The sequence below is a fragment of the Mirounga leonina genome, unplaced genomic scaffold, assembly GCF_011800145.1.
Source record: "Mirounga leonina isolate KUSES-001 unplaced genomic scaffold, KU_Mleo_1.0 Mir_114, whole genome shotgun sequence".
In the NCBI taxonomy this organism is placed as follows: domain Eukaryota; kingdom Metazoa; phylum Chordata; class Mammalia; order Carnivora; family Phocidae; genus Mirounga; species Mirounga leonina.
Genome location: NW_023270265.1, coordinates 5221293 through 5244274, shown reverse-complemented (window position 1 = coordinate 5244274; position 22982 = coordinate 5221293). Strand labels below are relative to the sequence as shown.

The 22982-nt window shown below is 46.1% G+C and overlaps 1 protein-coding gene across 12 annotated transcripts in view; it reads left to right on the top strand.

The window, feature by feature from the left end:
• KCNMA1 (potassium calcium-activated channel subfamily M alpha 1) overlaps positions 1-22982 on the top strand; it is a 725292-nt gene that overhangs the window by 325730 nt on the left and 376580 nt on the right. The window contains exon 1 of one of the 12 annotated variants that reach the window (XM_035022549.1): positions 268-547. The exons of the other annotated variants lie outside the window; for them this stretch is intronic. The gene's annotated coding sequence lies outside the window, so the exon portion shown is untranslated. Of the gene's footprint in view, positions 1-267; positions 548-22982 lie in introns of those variants that run through there. 12 annotated transcript variants of the gene reach the window in all.

Genomic DNA, 22982 nt, shown 5'->3' with positions numbered 1-22982 from the left:
CTTCTTCTTCTTCTTCTTCTTCTTCTTCTTCTTCTTCTTCTTCTTCTTCTTCTTCTTCTTCTTTTTTTCTTAACATATACTGCATTATTTGTTTCAGAGGTACAGATCTGAGAGTCAACAGTCTTGCATACTTCACAGCGCTTAGGTTAAGGCCAGGATTACAAGTCCCCTCTTCTGAGTGAACTGCCACACACCTGGACCCAGAGTCGCAATCAGGACAGACATACTCACTCAAAAGGCGATTTTTGAAGCATCCCATTCCAAAATCCCGTGTCGAATGCTGGAGACTCAACACTGTGTCTCCTTGAAAACTATGGACTCCTTTTGTCTCCCCAGGTTCCTGGAGGCAGACATTGTCGAGACTTCGACCTGACCACCGCGGTGGCAGGCTGTTCTGGACGGACGGGCCTGAAAGTTGCTCTGCACTTGCCAGAGATTTTCGGTCGTGCTGGCTGGGCCCAGAGTGCTTGGATGTGACAGCTATTGTTTGTGAAAGAGATCTGATGCTTCATTGGAGGAAAAAACTGTGTACAGAAACCTGGCAGAGGTATCTTAAGGGCTTTCTCATTAAAGGAGCAAATAACCTAAATGCCAGATTAGTAGCATTTGGGAGACGAATGCACGATGGGGAGTGCATGTCTATTTTCTCCTTTCCCTCAGCCTTGCTTGGCAGCATACGTTTGTCACTTTGAGGAAATGAGAAAAGGACCAGCTGATGTAGTAGAGAAATAACCGGGAAGCAAAGCGTGATCCTTGCAGCTTTCTTGGTAGTCCAAGGGCGTAGGTTGGACATTCTGATGCCCAGAGTCCTGAAATAAAAGTCTGGATAGCCCAGTGGACCGCCTCGGAATGCCAGGCTACGCCAGTGTGCTTTGGACTTTCCAGCACGAACCTTCCAGAATGGTTGGGGAGGGGCCCGCCAAGGCCTTTGAGTGTTGGAGCTGTCATGCACATGAGCGGTTATTTCTCTTCTCCTTTGGCTGCAGAACATGATAGAACTGTTATCAAGGGAACCCAGCTGTCTCCCCACAAGCATGCTTCAGGGGCTGTGGTGGCCCCCTCTGTCCATCTTTGAGCAAGTTGATTAGGGGGATGGTTAGTTCTCCCTTAGCTCTTTAAGGTGAGGTGATATACCTGGACCTGGATGCCATTGGGGGAGGGGGATTAAGAACTTTTGTCTCTGTGGACAAAAGGAAAACTCCCTATACATTAGCCAGAGTGATTTTTTTTGAAATGTAAATCAGATCAATTATGAGTTCCAAACTCCTTACCATGACTTCCAAGGACTGCCAGGATCTGGCCCCTGACTGCACGTCCAGATTCTTCACTTACCACTTGCTCACATGCCCCAATCACACTGGCCTGCCTGTGGCTCCTTAAACACACCACGGTAGTTCTTGTCTCTTGAACTTTGCCCTGCTGCTTCCTCTGCCTGGCATTCATTCTCTTCCCCTGGCCTTCATAATCAGGTACAATTGCATGCTTTGACTCTTGGGGGAGATGTTCCCTTACCCTTACCAGCCTGCCCCCTCCCCACTCCTGCCACCTTTTTGCTGATTTCCCGCATCATCCTTCATACGACCAGAAACTAGTATTTATTTGTTTGATTGTTTTCTTACCCTTTGGGTTTCTCCCCACTCGAATGTAAATTCTAAGAAGGCAGAGCTCTGGTTAGTCATCTTCAGTGCCTGTGAGGGTCTGAGTCCAGTCAGGGAAGCAGGGGCTTCACGAGAGGGAATTCAGCGTGGGAACTGGGGACCTGAGCTAAGGAGGAGTGGAGGGGCCAAATAGGCCACCGCAGGGCAACCCAGAGGTTAGGCAGAGCGAGGGACCGAAGGCGAAGGGAGGAGGAGGTGTTATGGAGGAGCTCGCATCACTGCTACAGGCACCACCTGAGAGAGGGAGAGGGAGGAGTGGAGCAACAGGGGAGCAGCCTCCCAGCTTCTCCCTTCCTTCACCCACCAGCCTCCCCCAGGGCCCCAGTGCTCCCACTGGCAGAACCCAGCAGTGGACCACAGGCAAGGGTGCCGCCAGGATCACGTAGCCTGTGGGATTTAGCGTCTGTAACCGGGAACAGAGCAGGGGAGAGGTGAGGAACTGATGTGAGGACAAGCAGATGACTGGCACCTTTCTCTATGCCCAGCATCTCTGGCAGTCCTTGGCGGGTGATAGGTCCCCAGTAAGTAATTATCGAATGGATGTACGAATGCACCGTTCCACACGAGCCTGTTCCAGTGTCAATTCTAATGGGGTTGACCCCTGTTAAAATGCCAGAATGTAAGAGGGAGGAGCTCCGTCTGAGGCCTGGACTTGACAGTCACGCTCTGTGGCCCCCGATAGGTTCTGAGCCTGCTGTGTCTTCTCTCTCTGCCGCCCAACCCTGGGGAAGGGAGAAGGATTATGATTTCTGGAAATAACATTCTTTCACGATCCCTTTAATCCGAGCCCGCTGTCGATTTTATATGTGTGGGGTTATGTTGCTTGAGGAATTCCTTTGAAGGCAATTTTAAACTTTCATTCCTTCATTCAATTTTTAAAATTTCTAACGTTTGGGACCCTTCCCAGCGCTCTGGATTTATCCATGGCCTCGGGGTGCTAAGGAACTGGAGCCGAATTCCACATTCTTGATGACCTCTATTGGGTGGCCTAGGAGAATTGATTCAGTGTATCGGAGCCTTTATTTGTCTGTGAGGTGGAGTTGAGAACATGAAATAGTGAAATAAACCAAGATAAGGCCCCAGCTGACGTCGAATCTTTCCCGTTCCTTGCCCCAAACCCTGGCAGGTGGCTCTGATGTCCCCTCTCCCTTCTCCCACCCAAGGGCTCAGTGCCGCTCTGTGTGGATTTTCAGGTTTCCTCCTGCTGATTACCTTCCATGGAAGAGTGTGGTTGGCCACTTACCACTACATCTCCTCATTTTGACATTTTGTCCTGTTAAAGGAGTAATTGTGGGTTTATATGCATTTTTCCCTATAGGTTGTCTGTGTTAAAAAATAAAATTGTAGTCTGCCTAAACTGATTTCTGCGGGTAATTTATGGAGTGCATGTTTCTCTTTTTTCTTTTTTTCCTCTTTTCCTTTCTTTTTTGCTGAGGTGGTGCCTTGGCTGCCTCGTCCCCAGAGTTTTGCCTGAGGGTTGAATTTTGAGCTGCAACAGTTTTTCCCATTTCAGTGTTAGGGTCGACTGGTGCTTTATCAAAGCTCTGTAAGTACCTTGCATTATTGGAGATCTCAGCAGGTTGGAATCCAGGGACTTTTATTTAAACCTCTAATGTAACAATGACGCCACCCTGTAATTAGGCATTTCTGGAAGTGACTTTGATTGAATTGCAGAAAGGAAGGTAACAGCCCATGGAGGCTGGGGCTAAATTCATGGGGAAGAAATGCATGGGCAGCTGTGGTGCGGGAGGAGGGCGGGGTGGGATGTGTGTGTTCACTTTCCAAGATTTCTGTCTGAGTTGCTAATGTGACGGTAGGTGAAGGGCGCCTTTTAAAGAACACTTCGTGTCTGGTGAACATCCTGTATATTGAATGTCCTGGTCTTCTTTCCACTGCCACTCCCTGTCAGCCTCAAGAGACACCAAAGAAAAATATGCTGCAGATTTCAGAACAGTTACCCTCTTCCCTATCATTTCACAGAACTGGGCTTAGTCAAGCTTGTGATGACATAGAATTTTCCTCGCTTTGAAAAGTACTGGTTAAGTCTTTTGGTTCCTGCTCTTCAAAAGTGGAGTCATTGTGTTTTTCTTTTTCAGAGATACTGTCAGCCTGTCAGAAAGTGGAATTTCCCACAAGACCAGAATTCCATCAGCCTTCATTCATGACATTAGTACTTCCAGTTTTATTTGTTTATTTTTTTAAGATTTTATTTATTTATTTGAGAGAGAATGAGAGAGATTGAGCATGAGAGGGGGTAGGGTCAGAGGGAGAAGCAGGCTCCCCACTGAGCAGGGAGCCTGATGCGGGGCTCTATCCTGGGACTCCAGGATCATGACCTGAGCCAAAGGCAGTTGCTTAACCAACTGAGCCACCCAGGCGCCAGCACTTCCAGTTTTAAAGGACAAACTTGCCCTGCTTTCAGTGTTGAAGGCAAACAGCCAGCTCCCAAGGACGGGTTCTTGCACATAAATAATTGTATGCTAGACTTAAAGTGCATAAAAGGATGGCCTCCAGTCTGGTGCCCCTCCTCCCCCACCGCCGGAGAAAGTGGAGTTGTGAGGGCAGTGGGCGTGGCAGGAGAAGGGGCGGGGCTCGGACCCCCGTCTGGGGCGGGGCTTGGAAAGCCTGATTGACTTCTGTCTCCCAGCACTACCTCTCCCTTTACGTGTTCCATGCTCTTTTTATTTTAAGGGTACTCCGATGCGTTATTTATTTAATCTCCCCTGCAACTATGCCTACTTCAAGTTCTTATTAGATACTCAAGAGTATTCTTAGTATGATCCAATTTTTAAAAAATGAAAAGTCATCTTCTGGAGAAAAATCTAATCATGGGCCCTTTAAACATGTTTAGTTTTTAAATTTTCGTACAGTAAAATGGACTTTCTTTCCCTTTGTGTACAGTTCTCTGAAGTTTAGCACACGCATAGATGCATGTAACCACCACCATAGTCAGGATACAGACTGTCCCTTCACTTCACTTCACCCCATAAAACTTCTGTCCTCTACCTGTAACCCCTGGCAACCACTGGTCTGTTTTCCGTCCCTATAATTTTGTCTTTCTGAAAATGTCAGTACATAGAACCCTAGCATGTGACCTTTCGAGAAAGCCTTCTTTTATGGGTCTTTTTTGATTGAAGCAGATACTCATCCTTTGGGGTCATCTGCATCATTTCATTATTTACTCTTTTTTGGACAAGCTTAGAAGAGTTTGAATGGTTCGTTAAAAGAGAACTCATTTCAGGAGATTGGTGGCAGGGACAGGGGCTAAAGGGCAGCTTTGAGACCTTCGTTTCTGTCCCAGACACGGGCACCTAGTGGTTTTTGGTAACTTCCGGTGGTGGCTGTCCATTTCTCTTATGCAACTACAGGTGTAGCTGGTGTTCCTGCAGAGAGGCCATCTGGAATTCCAGATGCCTGGTGATTGTCAGAATATTATCCACTTAGCTCAGTGTGCCAGAGCCACCGGGCCCTCTCAAACACTGACCGCACACGAAATCATATCCATGTCCTCGGGAGCCCCACGCTTCTGGGGCTGGGCTCTGCCAGGAGAATGGGGCTGTTGGACTGGGGACAAGAGACTGCTTGATTCAAGGTGGAAAAGGAACTGCTCCACTGTAATTGTCTGCCAAGGAGGTAATTGGGAGAATCACTTTCTTGATCTCCATCTGACAACCAGCAGGAAACTTCCCAAGGAGCTGGAGGAGATAAGCCTGTCAAGATCCTCTCTGTCGTTTTAGGCCCAGGATTGTCACTGCTGCAAGGCAGGGCTTTGGTCTTCCCAAAAGGGGAGCCAGCAAGATGCAGCATTCTTCCTCAAAGCACCAAGGAATCACAGACCCCATGGCTAAGCTCCATGGAACCAACATGTCGGTTGTCTGGTCAACCTTCTTCTGGTCTAGCCAGTGGGTGACGTTCAGTTTTGAGACAGAAGTCTCAGGCTGTGTTATATAATTCCATCTCTTCGTCTTTCAGAAAAAGGCATGTTGAAATGAGGGTGGGGAATAAGCTTTTGAACTTAAGCCTCTACTCCCCTCTGATCAGTCACTTGTCAGTCGATTAGCTATAACTAATAGCTGTTATTTGCCGTTATTGAGAGGCATTATAGTGGAGTAGTTAACAGCAGGGTTCTGGAGCCAGACCACATGGGTTTCAGGTCCCACCCAATGTCTGGCTGGCTGGGGGTACCCTTGGTCAATTTGTTGACCTTTCTGGGCCTTTGTTTCCCCATCTGTAAAATGTGGATGACAATACTATCTCCGTCACAGGATTGGTGTGAGGCTTAAATTTGTCAGTGTGTATAAAGTGACTACCAAATACCATTTACTTTTGAAGCCTCCACATGTGGACTCTAACACTAGTGTGTGACCTCTTCAGTTTGAGCACTGTTGGCTAGTCTAATAGTCTCACTTTACAGAGAAGAAAGCTGAGGTCTGCAAAGGCTTAGTACTGTGCCTGGTGGCAGACCAGGACTAGAGATATCTCTTGGCTCTTAATCTCTTTTTTCTTTTTCTTTTTCTTTTTCCTTTTAAAGATTTTATTTATTTATTTGACAGAGAGAGACACAGCGAGAGAGGGAACACAAGCAGGGGGAGTGGGAGAGGGAGAAGCAGGCTTCCCGCGGAGCAGGGAGCCCGATGCGGGGCTCGATCCCAGGACCCTGGGATCATGACCTGAGCCGAAGGCAGACGCTTAACCGACTGAGCCACCCAGGCGCCCCAATCCCTTTTTTCACTCGGCGAAGTAGAAAACTGATGGTCTGTATACACTGTTTGCTATGGGGCAGTTTATTAACTGGAAACCTCTAATAACTTGGACTCCCATGCATTGTCAAGACAATTGTAACTAATGTCCAGATCAACAAACCCATATCACTAGAGAAAGATGTCACTTCCTTCAGTAGAGTTTTAGTGGGTTTTTGTTTTTTTTTTTAAGATTATTTGAGAGAGAGAGAGAGCACGAGTGGGAGACACAGAGGGAGAGGGAGAGAGAATCTCAAGCAGACTCCACACTGAGCACAGAGCCTGACATGGGGCTGGATCTCACGACCCTGAGATCAAGACGTGAGCTAAAACCAAGAGTAGGATGCTTAACCGACTGCGCCACCCAGGTGGCCCCCATAGAGTTTTAGTGTTAAACATATTTTTGCAGTGTTTATTTATCAGCATAATGACCACCGTATATGCTATAGGGAATAGTTTTTAGGGAGCCAGAATGTGTCCTCTGCAAGAACTTTCATTCACTGACCAGGAGCGATAACAGTTTATTGCCACTTGATCTTGGCTCGCCCATCTGGGTCAACTTGTTTCTCTCTGGTGTTCACTCTTTCCATCAAATTGTTCCAGTGACTAACAACCCAGTTTAGTGATGACAAGTTGGTTAATAGTGGAGCTCAAGATAAGGCAGTGTTAACTCCCTTTGCCCTGAGAGCCTGCTGCCTGCGTGTTGAGTGATCCAGGGACTTGTCAGCCCTTCAAGCTGATGTGTGAGGTGCTGGGAGTCAGGAGAAGCACTTGGTGTGCTTTCAGCTCGCACACGTGTCCCCGGGCTCAGCACTGAGCGTGCCAGCACCCACCCCTTCCAGAAAACCGCTTACCCTCCTTGCAGGTGATACTCATGTCAACCCCCCCTCTCGAAAACAAATGCCTTTAGATTTAGAAATACATTTTCTCAGATGTGCAGAGGTGTTTAGGGTGTTGGCTTTTGCTCAGTCCACAAATCAGATGACTCCCATTGTCCATATCCTAAATTGGGACTCCCTGCCGCTGATGGAACTTCTGGACAGGCTCTATCATCTAACATGGTTAAACTCCGTGCGACAGGTGGGAGAGGAGGACCTCACATTGACTCAGAGCCTCCCTGTGCAGGGGTGTAGTCTCTGCTTTCCCGGTGCGGGCTCCGTGAAGGTGACATTTGTTCATGGGGTGCTTCTGAACAATCTGTGCAGTGCATCCAGTTTTCAAGTATGAGGAGGCACAAGGTGATAGCATACAGTAGAAAGGGACTCCCTCCATGTGCACGCCTTCCCTTTTCCACGTATCTTATTAGAGTGGTGCGCACTCTGAAGTGTGAATTAACTGGGTCTGTGGCTGAATGAGTTCAGATTTGCTGAGCAGGCTGATTTGGGAAACCGCCCTCAACTCTCCTGCTGTTTATGGTGTACAGACACCCTTCCTAAGTGAATGTGGCATTTGTATTGGATGAAGGCCATAGCTGAGTATGAAACGTGATTACATGTCTACTCTAATCCTCAACAGGCAATGCTTTCCACTTAAGGTGTTTTAAGAGACATATGTACTGGTGGACTCACAGAATATTTGCGTCAAAAGCATTCACAGGCAGAGATGGAAGGTATGAGCCATCAGCTTAGAAGCCTAACCTCAGGAGAGATAGAGGTCTGATTGAAGCTGCATAAAGTTTAAGTAGCGCCCCTATGCATGCATATATATATATATATATATATAGAGAGAGAGAGAGAGAGAGAGAGAGAGAGAGACACACACACACACATATGCATATATGTGCACACAAACACACCATCTCCAGTCAAATTTGCAAAGACTTACTGATGAGCTAATAACGTTGCTGCATGCCAGAGGAATTCACTAGTCTACAAATTCCATGAATTCTAATGCCTCACTCTGCACTTTTAGAGAGCAATAGGCTAGAATTAATTGGGAACTTTCCTTTCAAGAGAATATTGGAAATATTCTTCACTGCTATGGAGCACTGTTTGTTTATCCATAAAATTCCACAAATTGCAATAGAAGTCGCTGAGGTGACACTGTGAGAGATGGGTATTGCCAGGACTTTAGCTGATGGGCTGAGCCAGCATCACATGTTACAGGATACAGACTCATGTGGCGAGAAGGTTATGCTTCCTTCTCCGTTCCGTGCACCACAGGGAGGAAGTCTCTGCTTGGTTCTACCATGTCCCGTAACGCCTCTCTGAACTGCAGTAGTCAGCCTCAAGCCTCAGGCGCCAAGTCTTTGCTAGAGTAACAGTATCCAGGTAGAGTCTAAGTCATCTGGATTTTCTTTTTTGCTGTATAGGGTTACTTTCTAGTTATGGCAAGTGAGACAGTCTTTCCATTTCTGGGAATAATATAAAGTTCCATTTTAGAACTACATTTGGAAGGAGGCAGTTTAAAGGGGAAAAAAGAAAACTAGATAATTAATTGTGCAGGTGGAACCCAGTTAAAAGATGTTGTCTGTGGGGACAAGACAGGTTAGGAGACCTTGGTATAGGAGATGGTGAGTGTTCTGACTGCGGGAGGGCAGTTGGGATGGGCTCCTCCTTCTTGTAAACCCTGCCGCCATTTCCAATAGAACGATGCTGATCGCTAATCTTTGCAGAGGCTAAGCTACCTTTAATACACCCCCATTTAATCATCCAAACGATGCCAGGAGATGTGTATTATTACAATCCCTTTGTTAGAAGATGTGGAGGCATAGAGGTGGTGGTTGACATTTCCAAGGACGCTGGACTGGTAAGGGGCAGAGCCAGCATCTGAACAGAGGCGGTTTGATTCCGAGCCTGGCACTTCCCTCTTATGCCCATTTCACACCTAGTAACATCCCCAGCAAATGACCAGGGCACTGGAATAAGAGAAAACTCTACACATTCCAGTTTACTAACTGTTGGCAAATTGAATTTCTAGTGACGAAAAAGAAAAACACATTTTAAAAAAAGAGAGCGAGAAAACACCAACCTAAATGTGGGCAGTCGAGACCCATGTGTAATTCCCATGTGACAGCATGACTGTCACCTCTGTTTCCTGTCCGTTCTCTGCTTCCCACATGCCAATGACTGTTGAAGATCGATGGATGTTCTGAAAATCCCTACTTTGCTCATTAACGATTAGAGTTTATAATTCTTTCTCTCAAAGTCTGGATCACCGAAGCCTCTGGATTTGGAATGCCTGACTTGTCTATATGCCAATATTTATACATTGCTGTGAAGGTTTTCTATATTAAGGGAGGGATCCCTTTGCAACTACACTTGATTCAGAGTCCATCTAGCACTCTTACAGTAGTATTCTTAGCACGACTGCTATAGGATAATAGATGCTGTCTGTAAATCTACATGACGTTCAGCTCCGCTGCATGCATTTACTCCTTTTTTGCTAAGTTTTCTGGGTAAATTTTAAGGCCACCAGGATATTTCCTAAGTTGGTAGATTTTATTAAACCTCCAAGAACATAACTCTTTTTACAAGTTGTTAGTGCTTACAGAAATTCATGATAAATGAGACATTTAAGGCCGTTTCATGAGCAAACAGGAGAAGGTCGTTTGTTAATGCTGGTCCCATTCTCTGATATTGTGAGAAACAAATGAATGTTTATTGCTAGTTGTTAACACCCTTCATGTGAGAATTATTTAAAAGGCAATTACATATATTTGCAGAGAAATGACACCATCGTTTAGTTCAGTGTTTGCAGCATCACAGAGTCTCCCCTGAAAGGGTTACAAAACGGTGCCACGTTAGAGTTGCTTCTGCTCTAATTTTAACATTTTAATATGCCCTATCACTTTTAAGAAATAAAAAAAAGTCATCAGTGATCAATCTCAACCTCTGTCCAGTGGCAATTTAGCCTACTTTCTAGGAGACCTGCGGGATCTTGTTCCAGGCACTTTGGTTCTAGTTGCTTATCACAGGGGCTGTTTCCAGCACCGGCTGTTTCCAGCACCATACCTGCTTCTTCTGATCGCACCCCTCTCCACTCACCTCTCCACAACCATTAGCAATCATGCTCCTCTTCCCAAGCGCTGTGTTTCACTCTCCTCCTCCATGTTTGGGCTCCAGTCATGTTGGCTTTGTCCAATTTCCCCATGTCCATAGTCTTGTCTCGTCTCCGGCTTTGCACCTGCTGTTGCCCTGTCTGGATACTTCTTTCTCCTCTGGTCTCCCTTCCCTGCATTGTGCATCTTCCACCTGGATAACATCTACTTATCCTTCAGGTGTCAGCTCCAGTGCCACTTCCCTTCATCCTCTTCCTCTGTGAGCAGCTCTCCCAGACTTGTGTTCCGTTCTTTCACACTCTTGTTTCAGTTTGGGTTCCCTCGTTCACTGGGGGTGACTCTGGACTGAGGGCCCGCCTCCTCGATAAATTGTGACTTTTCCTGAAAGCAGCTGCTCTCTGTAACTTTTGCTCCAGTTGTATCCTTGGCATCCGCCTGGGTGCCCAGCACAGGTAAGTGTTTGTGGAATTCCTCCGTGAATGGAAGCATGCGCCTCCCTCCGTGTTCTGCAGCTTGGCCCTCAATGCCAAGAAACCCAGCGCTCTACCATCTTCCTTGAGTTCTCACTGACGTGGCCTTTGATTTTGACCCAGCACGACAAGTGTGTGAAGGGATCAGGGACTTCCTGGCATTTGGTGGAATTTATCAAGAACCTGACAGAGAGAGAGAGAGAGAGCAGCTCTCCCCGTGGAGCTGTCAGTCTGCACACGTGCGTGTCACTTCCCTGATAAGCGCCACCCTGGCCAGCCATGGGGATGGCTGGCATTTCTTTCTGGGTCGCAGGACCACCAGGCTGGGGTGGACTGGCCGATCTGGAAACAAAACAGGTGGGATTAAGTTCTATCTAGACAGTCTGGACACTTGGACGAAGAGAATTTCTTCTTGAAATTATTGACAAAGAAAGAAGTCACAGGTGAAGAGAGGGAACGGACAGTCACTCGCCATTCACTGAACTGCAGGCGCGGGACCAGTGTCACCCGTATGCACGCCCATTATCTCCTTTCATTCCTCCATCATCACAGATGAGGCAACCGAGGAACCAACAGACAGGGAAAGGGCTGGTGGCTAAACCTAGGCCTGTTTGGCTCCAAAGCCTCTGTTTTCCACCACCACGTGCTTCCACAAAGGCTCTTCGGCCTTCCCTGGTCTGACTCCCACAGCCGGGCAGCCCATCCTGCCAGAGGTGGGAATATATTCGGCCTCCGGGGCCCGGACCATGCAGCCACTCCTGTTTCTCATCAGGCCATCTAGCTCTCTCTGGAGGCTGGGCCCCACGGGAGATTGTCACACTGCTCCAGGGCAGAATGGATGAACAACTATGCTATAGAGGAGGTCTGTCCTCCCCCGATCCCCTGGGCATCATTTAGTCCACAGAGTCCTGCAGTATGTGGACTTAGCTGACAGGATTCAAATACACACACACATGAGCAGTGTTGCTTGAGAACCCACAGACTGAAGATGAGGAAAGACTTTTCAGACCAACACTTGGCCTGAGCCCCAGAGGACGAAAAAGAGTCATCTGCTGGAAGAGCCTTGGATGGTGTAGGGTCAGGGAGAATATTCCAGACAGAGGGAGTGGCATTTGCAAAGGCCTTGGTGGGGGGATGGGGGAAGACACCTGCATCACAGAGGAAAGGCCAGTGTGGCTGGAACTTGTAGAGGGGGAGGGGCCTGGTGCCAGATGTCACAGCAATGACAGGGATCAAACCGTATGGATTTTGCTCTGCCATCCTGTCTTGAATAAGGAGGGTAAGGGGTGGGATCTCTGCTGGAATGGAGGCAGGGAAAGGTTGGGGAGAAAACCTGTGATAGGAATGGAAAATAAGAGTTTCTTTTGTTTGTTTGTTTGTTTAAGATTTTTTATTTATTTATTTGACAGAGAGAGAGAGAGAACACAAGCAGGGGGAGTGGCAGGCAGAGGGAGAGGGAGAAGCAGGCTCCCCACTGAGCAGGGAGCCTGATGTGGGGCTCCATCCCAGGACCCTGGGATCATGACTTGGCCAAAGACAGATGCATTATCGACTGAGCCACCCAGGCGCCCCTGAAAATAAGAGTTTCTTTTTTTTAATTATTATTATTTTTAAAGATTTTATTTATTTATTTGACAGAGAAAGACACAGTGAGAGAGGGAACACAAACGGGGAGTGGGAGAGGGAGAAGCAGGCTTCCTGCGGAGCAGGGAGCCCGATGTGGGACTCAATCCAGGGACTCCAGGATCATGACCTGAGCCGAAGGCAGTCACTTAACCAACTGAGCCACCCAGGCACCCGAAAATAAGAGTTTCTAACAGCATATTTTAAGGAGAGTGGCAGATCTGGCCAGTGATGGGGTTGGGAGACTGAGGTGAACCTTCCTGGTAAGCCCTGCCCTGAACTCCTGGTCCCTTTAGCAGCATCACTATCACAACATCTGGGTTTGGGGTGTCTTGGGGCCCTCCTCACCACCACCCCCCAGTCCTAGGCAACCATGAGTCTGTGTTTCTATTTCTATAGACTTGCTTATTCTGGACACTTAATATAAATTGAATCATGTAATAATGTGGTCTTTTGTGTCAGGCTTCTTTCACCTAGCATAGGATTTCAAGGTTTATCCATGTTGTAACATATATCAGTACTTCATCCCTTTTTATTGCTGCCCAAGCACTTCTTGAGCCCCTGAGAAAAACATGCAGTCACGGAGCAGTCACCAGTTCCAATGTGTGGTTAGAGCAGGGCACCACAGCGTCATTGATGGTCTTTAATTCAGTTGGACCTTAGTGGTCTGGATCAGGTCAGCCCAGACACAGGCCTCTTAGAGTCTCTTTTGCCCTGTTGAGTAGCAGCCCTGCTCTAGCTGTCCATTCCTGTTATGGTGCTGGGTCTTGAGCTGTGAGTGTTCCTTCTATCCAGGGCCACCATGGACGGTTGTGTAGGTTGAACACTGCCTGAGGGTGCTTAGCTGAAGTCAGAAGAAAGGGCTCAAATACAGTTTGCATCCCACATGCCAAGCTGTAAGACCCAGAATGGAGCTATGTCCATCCAGAGAAGGAGGTTGCCTTTTTCTAACCCAGAACTTTGTCAGGGCGCTGGCAGTTTTTTGGTTGGCATTCTGCCCTGTCTTGAGCATGTGTCAGAGCTGAGGTCTTGGGCCCAGTTAATGTGCCTTATATTTGAGTTAACAAGATTTGGGTATTGACAAGATAGAGGATAAAGTTACAGATATTTTCTAATTTATGGATTTGTTCCCATAAGAATTTTGTTCCCTGTCTCGTGTTGAGATCTACAGCTCTACCACGAGCAAGGGAAATTTTCAACTTTTCTGTTTTCTCCATCAGTTCTCTTCTGAGTTCTAACATCTCTTGCTGTTCCCATCTGTGTTTCTAACTTTGGGGTAGAGCACTTCTGAGGTTGGATTGGTGTTAAAAATTAATTTTCACAGAAAGGATAAAATTATGACTATCAGTTATCAGAATGCACATGTGTTAAAGCTTTTATTCTACTTAATCGATGAGGGAAACTGTTGAAAAGAACAGACATTTACAGATCAGGAATAATAGAAGAAATGTACAAATGAAAGCAAAGCTGTTTCCTCCACAAGGGGAGGGGGGTGTCAGTTGAACCTCTCAGACAAGACAGAGTTTACATGGCCACAGACAAGAACTATTTGCATTGCTATCATGTATCTACAATTTACAGAATGGTTAAAATAGTTTCCATACAATCAGAATCAGATAGCCCAAAGAAGTATTCTCTAGTCTGACCATGCAACTTTTTCTATGAAACCACATGTCTTTCCCTACACTGGTGATTTGTGGTGTCTCTAGCACATTGGTTAATTTAGATAAGCTTTTGTTGTTCTAGTTGAAATTTCAGTATGAGAATAAGGTTTCCTTCAGATTTCAAATGGTCTTTGGTATGTGATGATCTCAATTGGAGGAGCAAGAATCTGGACATTTTCAGACACCATTGTTGGTTGAAATAGCAAAGCTGAAATACACTCAGGGGGCTTGAAGGGAGGAACCTGTTAGACCAGAGGCTGGGGAATAAGGCCTGGATTTTCTTCTTAAAATCCTTACACACTTTCTGTGTGACCTTTGGGCTTGCCATTTATCTCCCTGCCTCTTTGAGACAGGAAAATAAGTGTTATTTGTAAAGTACGTTGAGCTTCCCTGATGAAAGGTACCAGTTAACTGCGGAGTGGTATTATTAATTTGTTCAGCCTTGCCCTTTGTATTCCTGCTGGGATTTCGATGTTCTGGGTAGATTTGTCTTCCATCTCTCCTCTCTTCCCACCATTAATTTCCACTGTAGCAGGTGGGGTCCTCACCATGAGACTAAGGATTTTCAATGGCTGCTTTGGGATATTTCTATTGACTCCAAAAAGATCTGTTATAAAAAAGCCTAAAACAAGCACCCCAGTTTCTTTCCCTTCCTTAAAAATGTTTAAGTAAATAGTTGATGGGATAATTATTCTAAATGTAGTAAAGCATCAGGTTGTCTTACAAAACCTGCTATAAGTTCAAAATTAGTCTTGTCAGAGCTTTGTGTTTGTCGGCTGTGCCAGGCAAAGCTCCAGTGATCCAGCGTTGCAGGTGTTGGAAAGGAAAATGCTGGAGCTTCCAGAAAGAAAAAAATAATAAAAAAGTGCGGGAACATTTCTGAGATCCGAGTATCCAGAATTGACTCCATTCCTATTCATCAAGAGGGGGTCTTCAGGAATATTTTCGCTCTGTAAAAAAAAAAAAAAAAAGCCATTTATATAGGAATGTCCTAGTGCATTTGCAATGTGATACGTTGTGTTTCTGCTCAAAACTGACTAGCAGTGGAAAGGGAAAGAGTGGCTGGAAGACTTATTTTTCCTTTTAGCTGTGACATTTTAATGACTTTACTATCCCTCAGTTTCTCCCCTGAGCTGAGCTAATATTCTTTTACAAATCAAGGCATGTGATTCTTAATGTCTATGCCACCAGATCCTGGATCTGGGGGGGATCTACTGTCGAGTTCCTTTGGGTGACCCAGTATGACAGGGAAGATTATTTTTGTCTTCCCTGTCATGACAAGTTTCTGTAATACTCAGATGAGGCTGGGTTTTGAAGAGTGCTTTGTTATTTCTAGACAAATGCGGGCATGGGAAACAACGGTAGCATTTCAGTCTCGGGCAGTAGGTATTTGTTGCTATTCAGGAGGCAGTGCTAGGTCTCAATTCACACATTTATCACTCCATTTAATTTTGATACATTATTTCCCCAGCCAGTCTAGCCACACTGATCCTCTGCATCTCAATTCCTAAGGTTTTTATTATCTCTCCTACTGAAAGCTCCATTTAACCGCCGTAACAATCTGATATGATTGTTAGTCTGTTTGTTGGGTATTAGTTTTGTCTTCCTATGAGACATACATTTTGGTTAAAGGAGACAATCCTATTTTATGTTTCTCTTTTGTCCTCTGTAACACCTAGCAGGTGGCCAGAGTCACTGTGGGTGCTGAGCAAATTCTTTCCAATTTCCTAAATGCAAATGGCATTGGCTAGACTTGCACTAAGTTACGTCGATTGTCACAAAGATCTAAAACAGAGCACACTGATTACGTACATATAATCAGCAGGACTGACTTGAGAAATAAGCCATGCTCATTTTTGAATGGGGGTGCGCACAGTGGTGATTTAACTGGCTGGGCAGCTCCTGGCATTGATTAATGGAAGGGTTTAAACCTTTAATTGTTTGGGCAGAAAGGAGCCATCTCTAGCATTCTTTTTTCCCTTGGATGAACTATTAGAAACTGAAAGATCTCAATAGTCCACGTCCATGGGGATAACTGTAGACTTTTCAGGCAGCTGTGAATACCAGCACCGTCCCACTGACCCACAGTGCTTAGGGTCAAGTGTAGAAGCATGAAGATGAGTTAGAAGAACAGTGTAATAATCTGGTGAAAGATGATGGTGTCTTGGACACGGTCTGGTGCTGCGGGAGTCGGGAGAAGTGTGATGTGCTGAGTCTATTTAGAAGGTAGAGCCAGTTACGTGGATAAATGATCAGGGCCCTGTTAGTGATTCTGGAAGTCCAGAGAATGACTCCTGGGAGGAATACCCATCTCAGTTTGGAACCACTTCCTATCCCGGGAGGTGAGCTGTCAGGGGCAGGCCTTGCGGACCATGTGATCTTTTTAGCTAATTCCTCTTCCTGGGGAGACAACATCAATCATTCAGAAGTCTTAAAAATGCAGTGGGTATCTGGACAGTCCCCCCATCCTGGCCCAGTCACATCATGGAAAAGCCACCAGGGTGCAGCCTCTGCACTTTGCATGAGTTGGCCTCTTTATTATGAGGGGCCCCAGAATCTGAGCCTCCAGGAGCAGAGGTCCAGGGGACACTCCTTCTTGTCAGGATTTGGCCTGGAGCACAGCCCGGAGAATCCTGCCAGTGGATGGAACGGGCTGTATCAGTAGCTCCTGACCCCTCCTGGCCTCCCTTGCGGGGGGAGGGCTTCTTCTGGGGGGAGGCAAAGGGATGACTTGCTGAGAAGATCTCAGCAGGTCTCAGGGCAGAGACCAGAAGGGATGAACCATGGAGCCACCAGGTATGTCAGGAAGGGGTGGCCGTTAGAAGAATCCCGGTTCTGCTATGGGACGCTGGGCAAATAGCCCAGCAGCCCTGGGCCTCAGTTTCCTCAGCTATAAAATGGGGATAATAGTAATAGTAATTATTTTTTTGTGGGGATTAAATATGTTACCGTAAATAAAGTATTTAGGATAGTGCCCGGCCCAAAAGGTGTACCATATACATATTTGCAGCTGCTAATATTATATTATTAATTTATCGTATACTGTGTGATATATATTATATTAAGTTATTATATAGTTATTATGTTATTAGTATACGCTCAAGCCAGGCCCAGTCACTAGCTTTTTGATACCTACCCACTTGTGGATTTGGTTCAGGGTAGTTACTGGATCAACCAGTGCGAATCCTGCATAGACCTCACTCTAATGCAAATGCCTCCAACTGAGTACCTGCTAAGCCTGGATCTGTGCAGGAAACTTCACATCCACGGGCCACAAACCTGCAGTGCCTGTTTCAGAGGGGAAGGCACTGAAGCCCAGAGGGTTAAGAAACTTCCTTGGGACCACACAGGTAGGGTGAAAATCAGGTTCCCTGCGTGTAAGCCCCGCCCCCTCTCCCTGAGGGAAAGGGCGGCGGGGGGTGGGGAGGCAAGTGTTCCCTCCTCTCTGCTGTACACCCATTGCCGTGGGAGGCGCTCCCAGGCAGTTATTCTCAACCTGGATCAAGATTCTGAGTTTGTAAATCTGGGGTTAGGCCCAGGGATCTGCCTGTTTAGCTGACACTTCTGGGAGCTTCCGGCGCAGGTGGCCTCAGAGCCTACAACAGGCACCTTGGTGGATGGTATACAAGGGATGGCTGCTGAGGGGTCTTATTATGGAGGTAATTGTCAAATTGAACAAAAGTGCATGGCAGGCATTAATTCTGCGCATGTCTGCTATGCCCGCTCTGAGCTGCAGTCCAGGGAACCAGCGAGGCCCATGATACACCTGTTGCCGGTGGGGACAGGAGTGGCCAGGAGAAGCTTCATAAATAGAGCCCCACAGACTGGTCAGATTTGTGACCGCACAGGAGCGGAGGGAGGACAGTGCAGAGGGGGCACCGTTGCAGGAAAGGTTCAGAGGTGGAAGGAATGGCATGTGGTGGGGACGCGAAGGGCTCCCTGTGGCACTTTCTCGACTTGCTGCCGTGAACTGCTGGCCTTCTTCTGCCAAATCAGTGGCTTTTCCACAGTGCCTTCCTCAGCTTTCACCAAGGGGCCCCTTGGAGGGGAGATGGAAGGCAGCACAACCTTTGGTAAGACACGTGGAAGAAAGGGGTTTGTATAAATGGGTGGGACCTTGGTGGGTGCCATTTTCTTTTTCCTGGTGGCAGTGTTGCGTGTTCCTCTCACCTCCTTCTTGCCCTTCTGCTGAGTGACGATGGTTCTCAGCAGTGTAGCCTGCTGGGAACTTCCTGCAGAAGTCACTGATGTCCATCTGCTTTGGGGGTTTTGCTGTGGTTTCATAAGTCTTGTGCTTGTGAGTAGCTTGGCCAGGTATATCGTCTCGGGGGGGATGACGATGGGGACTATGACAAATTGAAGGCAGGCCCTCTGGGCCTTTCCTGTCCTTCTCCTCATCCAGCCTCCTAATTGTGCCTTTACCTCGGCTTACAGTAGGGCCCTGGACAAGTGAATTCCTCACTGGGTTACAGTTTTCTCCCCTAAAATGCAGGCCTAGTGCTAGATGCCTTTGATGATTCCTTCCCAGAGTAACATTCAATGACTTTTTTGAATACTTGGAGCCTTCCTTGGTGTTCCGTTCTCTTGGCTTTGAGGACTTCCTCCTGCACTAATAGGTACTATCTGAGCTCACTCTCTGAGCAAGGGCCCAGATTCCTGCGTTTATTCCCCTTTGAACCTTCTGCTGAACTGGAGCTAATCCAGAAGTTGAGAAGGGAATCCTGATGCCCAGGGCCATTCCCTCAAACCTTTGTCCATGAACTTTCCATCAGTCCAACCCTTCCAAATAGGAAGAACGTGCTGTCTGTATAGTTGACCATCCATGACCATCCAGTAACCAGCCATGAAAGAGATTCTCAGATGATAAACCCTCCATATACCCAAGATAATCACTACCAAGGTTTTACACTGAAGCACAAATCTGAACAGGGACCTTAGGATTCTATCACTGAGTGTGAACTGCAAAGGAAGCGACACATCACCCTTTCATCTAGAGGGAAGCAGTCTCCTGGGATGGTGCACACCACGGCAAGCCAAGTCCCATGGCCATCTCTATCTTTACCACTTCTTTTCTCAGCTTCTCTCCCTACAAAGCTCACCATGAGCTTACCTCTGGCAGTGAGGTTTACTGTCCAATAGAAAGGAAACCCAAGGCACTTAGCCTTGGCTAACAGACCAAACTGGGCTCCGTTTCCTCTGATAATCAGTAATTATCAATCACCTGCATTCTTCCCAAAGCTGTATACACTCTTCTCTTTGAAATCCCTGGGACAGCGAATGAAGCCAGGATTAGCCAGCCAAGGTTTGCAATGCCTGGTATGCTTGTGTTTTTGGCTCACAGACCGCCTTTGCTGGGATGAAATAGTGGGCCTTCCACTGGGCATGGCCCAGCAACTCTGCTAGTGTCTAGGCTTTATTGGGCAATAAATTAATACAGAGCACTGCCAAGGAAAGAGATAAATGGATAGGACAGCAAACACATTTTTAACAAGGAAAATGGCTTTGTTTCTCAGTAGCATCATTTAAATGATTAGCTCAGTAATTGTGTAGGCTCCTTGATTGGGAGTGAGGGAGGGGATCCTGATTAAACACATCTCTGGGAGGAACTGTGTGGGCATCCTCACTGCCGGTGGGGGTTTTGCGGAAGAGGAGGAGGATCCTGGGTCCTGGGAGAAGCTTGCATTTTCGTCACGAGTGACACAAATTCTGCCTGGGTTTTAAGCCTATAAATAGCGTGTGGTTCACGGCTGGCTATACCTGCAGGCTGTAATCAGGATAGTCACACTTGAAGGAGTTAGGAGAAATCTTTTATGATTTGTCATGGCTATTAACTGCATCCGATGGTTAATAATGGAGAGAGGGAAGGAGAAAGGAAAAGACAGGCTTTGTGAGGAAGCTCCTTGTTTGCAACACAAATCTTCACAAAGCCCAGAGAAATTCTAGATGTCATCCTAAAGCAAGACCCTCAAGAGTCAAGCGAAAGGCAGCAGGAAAGAGAAAGTAAACCCTTCCCTTTCTTGTACGTACATGTAAACACCAGGTTGCGCATGTCTTGTCATAACTAATTTCTAGAAAGTGTCCTCTTCCCACCAGAATATCAGCTACATATGGGGTCTTGGTCCCTCATTCTCTGTAATATCCCTCGTGCTGGGAATGTTGCCCAGCATATAGTAGGAGATCAATAAATATGTGCGAGCAGAAGAAATGATAAGTGGACTGTTTTCCACCCTCCACATTCCACCCATTATTCCTTCACAGCTTAATTACACTTCCACCGGCTCCTTGCCGACAGTCCCTGCCTGAATGGCCATTCTCTCCTCCGCTTACTTGATTAGCGGTACTTTTCTTTTTGGAAAAAAAGAATTGGAAATTGCGTCCTTGCTTTGGACCATCTTTTCTATTGTCTCAATTTGACATTAAACTCCTGCAGTATCGATCTCTTTTATATCCCTTTCACAGACCTTTTCAGGTTGCTATAAAATTTTTATCTGCGTTTCTCTAGGAATAGATGAGTTGCATAAATGTGAATTCCATTTATCTTGCAAGTATAATAGCTTATCATAATAGACCCTTCATGTAATAAGTACATCAGAAAATAATTTAGCCTTTATGGGATTTTTTCCCACCCCACTTCAAATGATTGGTCTGTATGCTTAATCGCTCAAGAACTCAACTTTCTGTAGAAATGGAATTTATGTTTGCATGTGACCAAACTCCTGATTTTTGTCGTAGAAAGACAGGAAGAGAAAAAGAATGGGAGGGAGGCAGAGGAAGAGAACAAAAGAAAGAGAGCAAATAGGGATGTTTGCCGATGCCCATAGCTTACTTTAGTATGAGTTTTGAGAGCTTATTTACAGCTGTCTTATAGAAAATATTTACACAAAGTAAGTGCCATAGGATTTGAAATTGGGGAAGAGGGCCAACAACTTGGTGCTGCTTCTGCCTTAGGGGGTATATCTTGGTGACTTCTGACAAAGGGAACTTTGCAAGCGTTTTTGCCTCTTGTGCTTCTAATGGTTCCATGTATCTCTTCTTGGTAGGGGGTTTAGAAGAAATGGCGGTCCTTTGCCAAGAAATTGCTTTATTGGAACAAATCATTTGCAATAGTAATGTGTTTACTGAGATTAAGTGCCATTTTAGCTGTAGCGTGCTGTACCCCTGGCAAAGAATCTCCAAGATGACTCAAAGATTTTTTGAAACACTGCCATATAATTAAAGAAAACCGACTTAATGATCTAACATTTAGCATTATTCTGTACAGTTTTACTCCTAGACTGGAAAATAGTTACAAAAATAGCTTCATTTAATTAGAATGAGAAATATCACGCACGCAGATAGATGTATGTATTTATATATTTACTTCATTTTGCAAATTATGATCTGTAGAAATAGTCCAGTATGTGTGGCCAAGAAGATTAATTTAGGGATTCTGCTTGATCCTTCCCATTCATTCATCAACAGGTATTCATTGAGGATGTGCCTCATGCTGGGCGTTAAGAGGGCCACGGGACGAATGTAACATTCAGGACACAACTTCTAGGGGTTTGTAGTCTAGATGAGGAGACAAGACATAAACACAAAAATAGTTAACCATATGTATCAAGTAGTATGGAATGGAGTGTCCTCAAAACATGAAGAACGAAATGTGCTTTGGAATACCAAGCAAAGGGAAGTTGGGGAATCTATACATCATTGGAGGGCATTCATTCATTCACTCACTCACTCACTCATTCATTCACTCATTCACTCACTCATTCATTCATTCATTCATTCATTCATTCATTCATTCAGCAGTTCTATATAAGGCATTTACTATGTTCTATCCACCAACCTGGGTTTTGGGATTATAACCAAGACAAAACAGGCAGGTCTCTGTCCATACAGAGTTTACCTTTTCTTGAGGTTAGACAAGTAAGGAAGTAAATAAGCAAAGTGATTTCAAGGAGTGATAAGCCAGTGAGGGAAATGAAACTGTGTGAGGGTACAGGCCAGTAGCTGTGTGCACCTGCATGCACATGCACACTCACTCACACACTCATGATGCAACTTTAGAGAGGGTAGTCAGGGAAGGCTTCCATGAGGAGCTGGCCTGAACTGAGGCCTGAATAAGGAAAGGGAGCTTGCCAATGAGGTGGAATTCTATCCTTGCCTTGAAGAACCAGGCAGATATAATTTGGAGGACAGGAAAGGGACAGACATTGTGGAACATTTCAGACTATATGAGCTCCTTTTCCCCTAAGGCATGGGGTTGCAGTGCTCTGCATAAGGTAAGACCTCAGTGAGTCTTTCTCAAGCGAAGCAGTGAATATTCTGGCAGTCAGAAAGTTGGTAGCTGTTGACAGGTGAGAGATTTTTGTTGCATCTTTCAGTAAGATCATTCTGGAATGAGAGCTATCGGTGTGCTCAGTGCCAACTGGCAGGCATCATGCTGGAAAATTATATTTAACATTTATTTATAGAGCACTTACTATATGGAAGACACTGTGTTGAGTGCTTTACAAATATTAACTTATTTAATCTTTATAACTGTTTGAGGTAGTTGCTCTTCTTACTCCCCTCTGACAGATGTGGGAACCAAGCCATAGAGAGTGATCTACTCAAGGTCACATGGCTGCTAAGTGTCTGGGTCTACAGTCTTGCCCTTAACCACTGTGCTTCCTCTCCATGAGAGGAGGGATCACCCACATCACTCAGGACATTTCAAAGTGTCCTCAGCCTGGATTGGTAGAAAGAGAAGAGGGACCTTTCAGTTGGTTAAGGACTCTAGAGCTGCACTGCCCCGCAGGACTCTCTGTAAAGATGAAAACCAATGAGGTAGCCACCAGCCT